Source organism: Lampetra planeri, chromosome 25 (genome assembly GCF_965212315.1).
Source record: "Lampetra planeri chromosome 25, kcLamPlan1.2.h2, whole genome shotgun sequence".
Classification (NCBI taxonomy): Eukaryota; Metazoa; Chordata; class Hyperoartia; order Petromyzontiformes; family Petromyzontidae; genus Lampetra; species Lampetra planeri.
Genome location: NC_136131.1, coordinates 7,892,252 through 7,902,458, shown reverse-complemented (window position 1 = coordinate 7,902,458; position 10,207 = coordinate 7,892,252).

The following is a 10,207-nucleotide window of genomic DNA, read 5'->3' as shown; positions in this document are numbered from 1 at the left end:
AATACATGGATCGAATCGCGGGTGAAAATAATCGATTGATTTTGATGCGCGTGTTTGTTTATGTGTGTGTCGTATCGTGGACAGCACTGTAATGAGTTGATCACATCAGCCACCAGAGGCCGCTACATTGGCCACAGTATTTGTTTTAATCGATTATTGAGTGGAACCGTGATCTTAAATTAAGGAAATTAGTTGAATTACGAGATGCCTGTAAATATCTGTCGATTATTTTATGCTTAAGTATCATCGAATCTTACGTGTAAGAATCGATTATTTATTTACAACGCAATTTATACTACTTTTTAGCAGAGGTGTGGACTCGAGTCATGTGACTTGGACTCGAGTCAGACTCGAGTCATGAATTTGATGACTTGCGACTCGACTTGGACTTGCATAACAATGACTTTGTCCCACCTATGAGATGTGGACTCGAGTCATGTGACTTGGACTCGAGTCAGACTCGAGTCATGAATTTGATGACTTGCGACTCGACTTGGACTTGCATAACAATGACTTTGTCCCACCTCTGCTTTTTAGTAATTTATACTACTGCTAAGTATAAATTACACGTATTACTGCAGGGTATGCAATCAATGATTTCTTGTTTGTATCGTTTCTACGTCTCATTGTATGCGAGGTGGTAGTACAGCAGTGGATTAATTAATCTATCTGTGCGGAGATGTGAGCGTTGATCCCCCTCGATTGAGTTGTTGGTTTTCCTGGATTCTCTTCAACTTATTCCAAACAATTCCTGCATATTATTTTCATTGGACGCTATTTTTAAAAAAATTATTCCGCTAGTTTACCCAGGAAAGCCTCACAGAGTCTCAAGACTTCCGTTGCAGGAGGGTCCTGTCAAGTTGTCGCAGTAGGGTGACGATGTTGCTGCTGTGTGTGATCTCAATTGAGTAATCTGCGTGTACTTTTTCAGCATTGGGATGCATGGCCAATACTAAACCATTTTTTTTTATTTTACCAGATACGGCCCACTGAGATCTAGCTATCAAAAATAATTGCTCAAGGATAGTGGCTTATCACGTGGAATTTTATCGCAGCCAAATACTCCAAACGCATGTTTCCAAATACCAGTTACATTGCAGGGATATGTTGTGCAGCTATGGGAGGAAACCCAGAACAGCGGGGGGGGGGGGGGTGAACATACAAACTCCGCACAGGAAAGCGCCCGAGTCGGCGATCGAACCCATGTCCTGCTTGCTGTTATACAGCACAAGCGTCACCACTGTGCAATCCTACCCGCCCTCAAAATTTTATTGTGTCCATTTATATATTTGCGATGTCACTCGCCACTGATGCGAGCCGTGGCTTGTTAATCGAAATTCACAGGGGCAGCTTGCGCAGTGCGCCTACCACTGCGCTACCGCTCCCAACAATTTATGAACACAACGGACACCCTATTTGACTTGACCCGTCAATTAACGGGCACAATTAGCTGGCCAATTACCTCGCCAAACTTGAACAATCGATGTTGAACATTTGAATGGGCGGACATTTGAATGAACGGTGAATGAAGGATCGATGATTGAGCGAGCGAAATCCCCTAAGTGTCGAGGGGATTGCAAGGGGATTGTACTGGGGCCCGGGTCTGGTGGTCCCATTTCCCATCTCTCTGCGCGACGCCAACCCCTAATTCTCTGGGGGTTTCATCCCTGTGCCTGTGACAGATGTTCATTGGCTTCCCCGCTCCTCTGCACAAAGACCCCCCGTGTAGCCTTAACAGACTGTTGGGGCAAATGCTGTTAGCGAGCACCTATTAAGGCAGTCACGGCACACGAGGGGGTGGGTGGCCAGCACCACGCCCGACCGCCTTTGTCGCCCCAGTGCTTACTCACTACGCCAGGTACTCGATTTAGGCTGAGCCGACCAAGGGGAGACCCAGGACCGGTTCGGGTATTCGCCACTGTTATTTGGTCATGAGCAAGCAATCGAACTCGGCGTCGAGTTCGTTAGCGCGATTTCCGCTCACATATAGCCTCGAGTGCTGTTAGCGAGCACCTCACGAAGGCCGGCACGGCACACGAGGGGGTGGGTGGCCAACGCCACGCCCGGCAAAAACACACACATACACTCACGCACGTATACACGCCGCCTCTGGACCGCATCCACTCGTTAGGGGACGGATGAGCACACAATAAAGGCTGAGTTAGTCGCAATTTTCCGCTTAATTAGAAGCTATTTAACGAGCCTCCGCTCGTACTGATTTTAACAAAGACAAAGATCCCCCGTGCAGCCTTGACAGACTGTTGGGGCAAGTGCTGTTAGCGAGTAGCACCTATAAAGGCCGGCACGGCACACGAGGAGGTGGGTGGCCTGCACCACGCCCGGACTGATTTTAACACACACACACACATATACACACCACCAGCCGTGTACGTGTGCGTATGTCTGCATGTACAGCGCCTTCGTTAATCCACTGCTTGATGAGTGCTTCAGATGAAGTTCCATGTTCACTGACACAGATACAGACAAAAATCCCCCGTATAGACTTTAATAGACAGTTGGGGCAAGTGCTGTTTGCGAGCACATATGAAGGTCGGCGCAGTAGACAAAGGGGGGGGTGGGGGGTTGCCAGCACAATGCTCGTCCGCCTTTGTTTCCCCATTACTGGTGTTTAGAAATCGCACCAGGTCCTCTTTAGGCTGAGTCGACCTAGAGGAGGCTAGGGACAGGTTTAAATATAGCATTCGCCAGTGCCAGCTGCTATTGGCCATGCATCAGTTTGGGTCGCCGGGTTGGTAGCACAATATTCAAAATAGATTCCTGTTTATATGATTGTGGTTATGGTTGTACTGTACTTTATTAATCCCTAATCTCTGCTATTACATGCAATGAAACAAGAAAAGAAAAGAAAGAAAGAAACAGAGCAATGTAATACAATACACTATTATACATAATTGTAAACAAAAAAAGTCCATCCTGTGTGTTAGTGAATTTTTTAATATTTTAGGCAGGAAATTCGTTTTCAAATTTATATTTTTTTTCTGGGGGGGGGGGTCCCAGACACCCTGGAAGATTTGGTCCCCCCAATGTTGACTCCATGGCTACGGCCTTGTTATGAACACAGAGACTCACGAAAACAAAGCCACATGAGTGCGACTGTGGCTATGCAACCCAAACTATTGACCGCACAGTCAAGACCACGGTGGCCTTCGCTCCTTCAACGTAGGAGGAGGAACAGCAGATCTACACGATCTCTCTCTCTCTCTGCTCCAGCTCTCTCGGCGTGGCAAACAGCAGCAAACCTCGACATTGTCATCGACCTCCTGGACAACAACATCGCTGCCATTCGCAATTACGGAACGGAACCACCAATACTCAAATGCCACCAGCGGCTCCCAATCAAATCCCGGATACGTTTTAAGATCTCAAAACACAAAAAAACAACAACAACAACCCCAGAATTCTAATGTCCTCTCAATCTATTCATTCTGCTTCGTTCAGCGAAATTATCCGACGCATCTCCAGAGGGCCGCCGCAATGAGATCGCGTTAGCGGGCCAATCATCTCGTACCGCCAGCGGTAACAAGATTACAGTCGGCAGGTAATCGGCAGACCGACCGCTCCTCGCCTTAGATATTAATTAACCATGAATAATTTAAGGGAATTCGTTAATTCGGACCGCAACACACAACGGTGTAGCCTTTAGCATGCATGGCCTGTTAACCACAGGGCAGCGGAGAAGGCAGTGCACGCAATGCTATTATAAATGAAAGTGCAGCAAGTAGGATGTGGTGAGGTGTGTACGACGGATTATTGAGGATCTTTTTGTCTAAGTGTGGTGGGGAGCTGAGTGTCATCGCCGACGACCGGTACCAGCGGTGTCACGATCGGCCTCTGTGGAGGAGGCTCGTGCAGGACGCTGCTGCTGCTGCTGGACAGATAGAGGCAGTCGCCCTCCAGCAACAACGGAGGGCGGAGGAGCGACGCTCACAACAACGAACGGTGCGCCGGGCGGATAAAATACAGCAAGTTGGCACAGTAGGGGGTACAGGTGGTGCATCTACCGGTCATCTCAGTCAGACAACCCATGGCACCCGGGCATGTCCCGAGACCTACTTTCAGCGAGCCTTCGACCCTTCACGTGGCCTCAAAGTGCACGTGGCCTGGCACAGGCGCCGTGGTGACGCCGCCGTCACTTAGTGACGAGTATTGGTGGGGAGCGATAGTGTAGCGATGAGCGCGCTGCGCTACGAACCCGAACGCGTGTATGAGTGCTCAATGTAGATGCGTAAGCGTGTGTGTGTGCGCCTGTGTGTACCTGTGTGTGTGTGTGCACCTGTGTGCACCTGTGTGTGCCTGTGTGTGTACCTGTGCCTGTGTGTGCCTGTGTGCACCTGTGTGCCTGTGTGTGTGTGCCTTTGGGCGCCTGTGTGCGCCTGTGTGTGTGTGGCTGTGTGTACCTGTGTGTGCCTGTGTGTACCTGTGTACGCCTGTGTGTGTGTGTGCGCCTGTGTGTACCTGTGTGTACCTGTGTGTGCCTGTGTGTACCTGTGTGTGCCTGTGTGTGCCTGTGTGCGCCTGTGTGTGTGTGTACCTGTGTGTACCTGTGTGTGTGTGTGCCTGTGTGTACCTGTGTGTGCCTGTGTGTGCCTGTGTGTACCTGTGTGTGTGTGTGCCTGTGTGTGTGTGCCTGTGTGTGTGTACCTGTGTGTGTGTACCTGTGTGTGTCTGTGTGTACCTTTGTGTGTGTGTGTGTGCCTGTGTGTGCTTGTGTGTGCCTGTGTGTGTGTGTGCCTGTGTGCCTGTGTGTGTGTGTGCCTGTGTGTACCTGTGTGTGTGTGTGCCTGTGTGTGTGTGTGTACCTGTGTGTGTGCGTGCGGGGAGCAGCAGCAGCGCAGTGGTCCGCGTGCCGCGCTACGAACCCAGAGCCTCGAGTTCTACTCCCGGCCACGGCTAAGATCACCAGTGCTCGAATGATGCGTGAAGAGGTCGTGGGTCTCCTTACCACTAGGTCGACTCAGCCTCAACACCCCCCGCTCGCCCCCACCAAGCGACCTTCCACACCCTTCCAGAGTCTTGTGGGAGACGCATTCTAACGGGAGACGAAACCCTCGTGAAGCTCATACAAGGGCTGAAGGACGGGGGTGGGTGGGGGGGGGCGCATTGATTTGCATCGATAGGACCTGCAGATCCCTAGGGTTAGGGACTTGGGACGGTTCCTATATATATGGGGGGAGTAGTGAGTGGGAGCGTGTCCTGGCGCCGGCTAGCCTGAGCTAGTGTGGGCTCGTGTAGGCGAATGTGTGATAGCGCATGTTAGTGTGATGGTGGTTGTTCGTGTGCGTTGGTGTGGGCTAGCGTGGGATAGTGTGGGACCAGACGTGTACACCATTTAAAACACACGCGTATCTAATGCGAGATAGAGAGAGATTCATGCATGTACGTTCTAGAACACAGTGATATTATAGACAATATAATTTGATTTATGTTGATTCTATAAAAAAATAGAAATATCGTCCTAGGCATTGATTAATTTCAGCCGGAGGAAAAAGTACGGAACGCTCATCCAGGAATTAACTTTGCCACCCACTGACACGCAACGGTGAGTTTACAGGCATCTACAATGTGCACGGACATATGCATCCGATTCTAGTAATACTACGGGGTACAATAGTATCGGATTATTACAGAGAGGCGGAGAGCTCGCAAGTCCAGTGATAGTGTGCCTTACGCCCGTGATACCTGTCAATTCCAAGCCCAGTCCAGCAACAACAGCAGCAGCAGCCTTTGGTAAATTATCGCGTGAGAAATTAAGACCTGGTTATACACACATGAGTATATATATACAATGTATATATATATACACAATACATACAGTATATGTACTATAGAGAATAGTTAGTAGCTAATCACGTAACGTCGATTTGTATCCCGGAAAAGGGATGTGTCAGCATGGGTAATCTAAAAAGCTGGCCGGGCTTGGTAAGGGCGCAGCCCTGCAATGTCTTGCTCCCGTCGCTGCTGGCAGAAGGTGCTTATCCACTTAAAGGGAGCTCCAGAGAGCACCCGGCGAGAGGGGGGGGGGGGGTGGTGCCTTCGAAACCGCTCTGCCATACAAGCGAGGCCGTCTTGCAGAGGTGAGCATCATGTAATAATGTATATATATACATAGAGAACATTTATATATGTTATAGATAAGACACAGTCATACACAATGCGTGTATTGCCTATGTGTATATATACAGAGCATGCGTATTTGTTATATAGAGAAAACGCATTGAGAGAATATGGATATATTGTCTCGGACTGGCATAGACAATCTGTGCATTGTCTACGACTTTATATGTATATATGTTAAAGATAAGACAGAGTCATAGAGAATGCATCTATTTCGATTTAAAGCTTTCGTGACTGCAGGGATTCATCTTCTTGGTTCTTTCGGTAAAGTCACGTAGAAGGGATGCATCTATTGTCAATGACTGTCCACGTATATATACAGAGCATACGTATATGTATTATATCCAAGGCACAGTCATATACAATCTATGGTTTGTCTATGGATTGTCGATTACTGTATATATACAGGGAATGTAGATGTGTTATAGATAACAGGAAGTCATAAGCAACGCATGCATTATATAATCTAGAGAAGTCATAGGCAATGTAATAGGCAAGGTAATACAGAACGAGAATGTCTACCCAGTACACACACACAGGTTGAGAGAGTGGGGAACGTCTGAGCGTGAACATATACAAACTATACCGGGGCCGGGGGAGGCAATGTTCATTTAACTATTTTTTTTATTGTACCAGGTAAGGCCCTCTGAGCTATACGGCTCCTTTTTCAGAAGCGAACTGGCTACAACAAATGATAGCTCGACGAAGCGGGCTTCATCACCGTGTGGACATGTTCAGCAGCCAAATGTTCGAAGCGCGTGTTTCTAAAAGTCGAGGGGAAACCCCCCGCAGTAGGCGGAGAGACGCCGCAAAAAATCCACAAATGCATCAGGCGTCAGGGTCGCGATCGAACTCACGGACTACCTGCATACCAGGCGAGGGCGTTAACATCTCGCTCGGCGGTTGAGCTGGGCAGGCGGGGGGGGGGGGGTTTGTACACATAAGGTCGATATTCTTAGGTTTCAGCAATCGTGCTGTGACGGTTCCACCTGAAGACGGAAGCTTGTGTTGCCTCCGAAACGTCGTGATTTTTATTTTACTTTTATTAATTTTAATTTTTTACCTACGTGACTTTACCGAAAAAAACCTAAGAATATGAATCCTTGCAGTCACGAAAGCTTCAAATCTAGACATAAGGTCGAAATTATGCTGACAAATAAAAGTTCCGTAATTTAAAAAAAACAATACGAATATTTTGGGCCCCCCCCCCCCAGAAATTAACGGCGCCGCGTGCGCTGATGAATGATTTTGGTCACGGAGCCGGCTCAGGCTAAAGTCAAAACAACCCGTTGCGTCGCACGCTCAACGCCCTCTACCACCACCCATCATCGTTCAGGGTGAACCGAGTAATTCGCCACGCTCGGAGCCCGACGCTAAAGCCCGCGGTAAGCTCGCAGCGGAGCTCGCGAAACCGCTGCCACTTTCCCTTCGAGCGCGCGGTCTCGTGTTCACATCGGCTGTGGTTTGGAGAGCGGTGGCCGCACTGGTTAGCGCACTGCGCTACGAACCCATGCGGAACCCAGCCTGGTTCGATATGCCCGGCCGCGCGTAACATCAGCGGTACATCGCAAAATCGCAATCTGGAGACGCGTCCCATGCAGTGTGGTGTGTGCACAGCGTACGTGCAGCGTGTATGTTGAACTTCTTTCGCACCGTACGCAGCCAATCTCGCCACATCAGAACTATGGAGACAAACGCCGGCTGCTATATTACTCAACTAGGGCGGCCTACCGGCCTGCAAGGGTGATCGTTAAAAGCACTTGCCCCAACAGTCTGTGCAGACTACACGGGTGACCTCTGTCTCTATTTTAGTTTTAAGTTCTAGCCGATTGTCGAGTCTCGTGTCGAGCGGCTTAGACATCAGTTGCACTACTCACGACATCAGCACTGGGGAGACAAAGGCGGCCGGGATACAGCATAATTTAGACATTATCTTCATGTATATGTCGATATGCATGTACACACATTTTATATAGAAAAAACAATCTTACGCAGCTACTTACGCCACCCAACTCATCGCCACTAATCGACGTCAAGGTACAATTGTGTGTGTGTTTAAATGTAGGTACATGCGTGTGTGTGTACGTGTGTGTTTAGATGTATGTACATGCGTGTGTGTTTAAATGTATGCACGTGTGTGTGTTTAGATGTGTGTACATGCGTGTGTGTGTTTAGATGTATGTACATGCGTGTGTGTGTGTACGTGTGTGTTTAGATGTATGTGCATGGGTGTATGTTTAAATGTATGCACATGCGTGTGTGTTTAAATGTAGGTACATGTGTGTGTGTTTAGATGTATGTACATGTGTGTGTGTATGCACGCGTGTGGTGAGCGGTAGTGTAGCGGTTAGCGCGCTGCGCTACGATCCCCGGCTCGCCGGGTTCGATTCCCGCTCACGGCCAACACCGGTGACGATTATCTGAACCGGTCCTGGGCTTTCCCTAGGTCGACTCAGCCTCAAATACGTACCTGGTGCGGTGTGTAAACATCGCCGCGAGGGAGACAAAGGCGGCCGGGCGTGGTGTGTTGGCCACCCACCCCCTTGTGCGCTGTGCCGGCCTTCATATAGGTGCTCGCTAACAGCGCTTGTCCCAACAGTTTAACACGTAGGCTTTCGCGACCAATATCATCAATAATACATTTTTTTTCAGCCTCAACAGTCTGTTGCAGGCTATACGGGGGATATTTATCTTTGCCTATCTGCTGCGATTTGCGAACATAAGAACTGGAGAGACAAAGGCGGCCGGGCGTGGTGCTGGCCACCCACTCCTCCGTTCGACGTACCGGCCTTAATAGGGTCTCGCTAACAGCACTTGCACCCACAGTTTGTGGCAGGCTACACAGTGGATCTTTGTCTTTGTATATTTATATAGTTGTTGCGTGTGCACCTGATACTTGTATTCAGGCATCGCGTGTATTGTATCTGCGTGCGAGTGAATATGTATGTGCGAACTCCATCTCAGTCAGACAACCCATGGCACCTGCTGGGTCTGTCCCGTGACCTCCTGCCAGCGGGCGTTCGACACTTCGCGTGGCCTCGACGTGCACCTAGCCTGGCACAAGCGCCGTGGTGACATTACCGCTACTTAGTGGCGAATGTCGGTTGTTGTTGTTGTGTACTACATTTGTGGAGAGCGGTGGTGTCGTGGTTAGCGCGCTGCGCCACAGCACCTAGCGACCCGAGTTCGATTCCCTCTCACGGCCAAACACCGGTGACAATTATCTCAACCGGTGCTGGAACTGCCTAGGTCGACTCAGCGTCAAATGAGTACCTGGTGCAGTGTGTAAATATTTCCACTCGGGGGACAAAGGCGACCGGGCGTGGTGCTGGCCACCCACCCCTTCTTGTGCCGTGCCCGTCTTCATAGATGCTCGCTGACAGCACTTGCCCCAACAGCCTGTTGAGGCTATACGAGGGGGATCTTTTGTCTTTGTATACTTCGCCTTAATCCCAGTGGCGGCTCCTGCAAAATCTCTCAGGGGGGGCAAATGTCTGGATGATTTATAAGGATAAGGTCCACCCATGCAAAGGAAAAATTAACAGCTTAAGCATGTAAAGGCAACTTCACTTCTTTAATATTAATGAAAAATAAAGTGACTCTTACAATACATCTTGTTTGTTTCTATACTCACTATTAAAACAAACCACTCAAGTTTATTTTATTAAAGATTCCACTAGGTGGCGATAAATAATATTGTTGGATGAAACGTGCTTACGTATGATGACGTAAGCACGTTAGTGCGAGCCCTCCCGGAAGCCATAGAGAATGCATTGCAGCGCCCCCCGTTCGAAAAAAAACATCTTTGAATGTAAGTCTATGGGGCCACTCTGAGCGATTCTCAGCCAGAGTGAAATCGCCCAAAAAGAGGCGGTACTCCACAGAACGTGACATGACGCTGATTGGACTATATCCAGAGGCTGACAGTGACGGCTCGCGTGACTCTGTGGTTGAATGACATTGGTGGTGCGTCGCCCAATCGCCCTAATGAAGAAACCGCCCCTGCTTAATCCCACAAACCACGTGGGATTCCACCCCTTCAAACAAAGTCGGTGGTTCCTCTCACATCTAA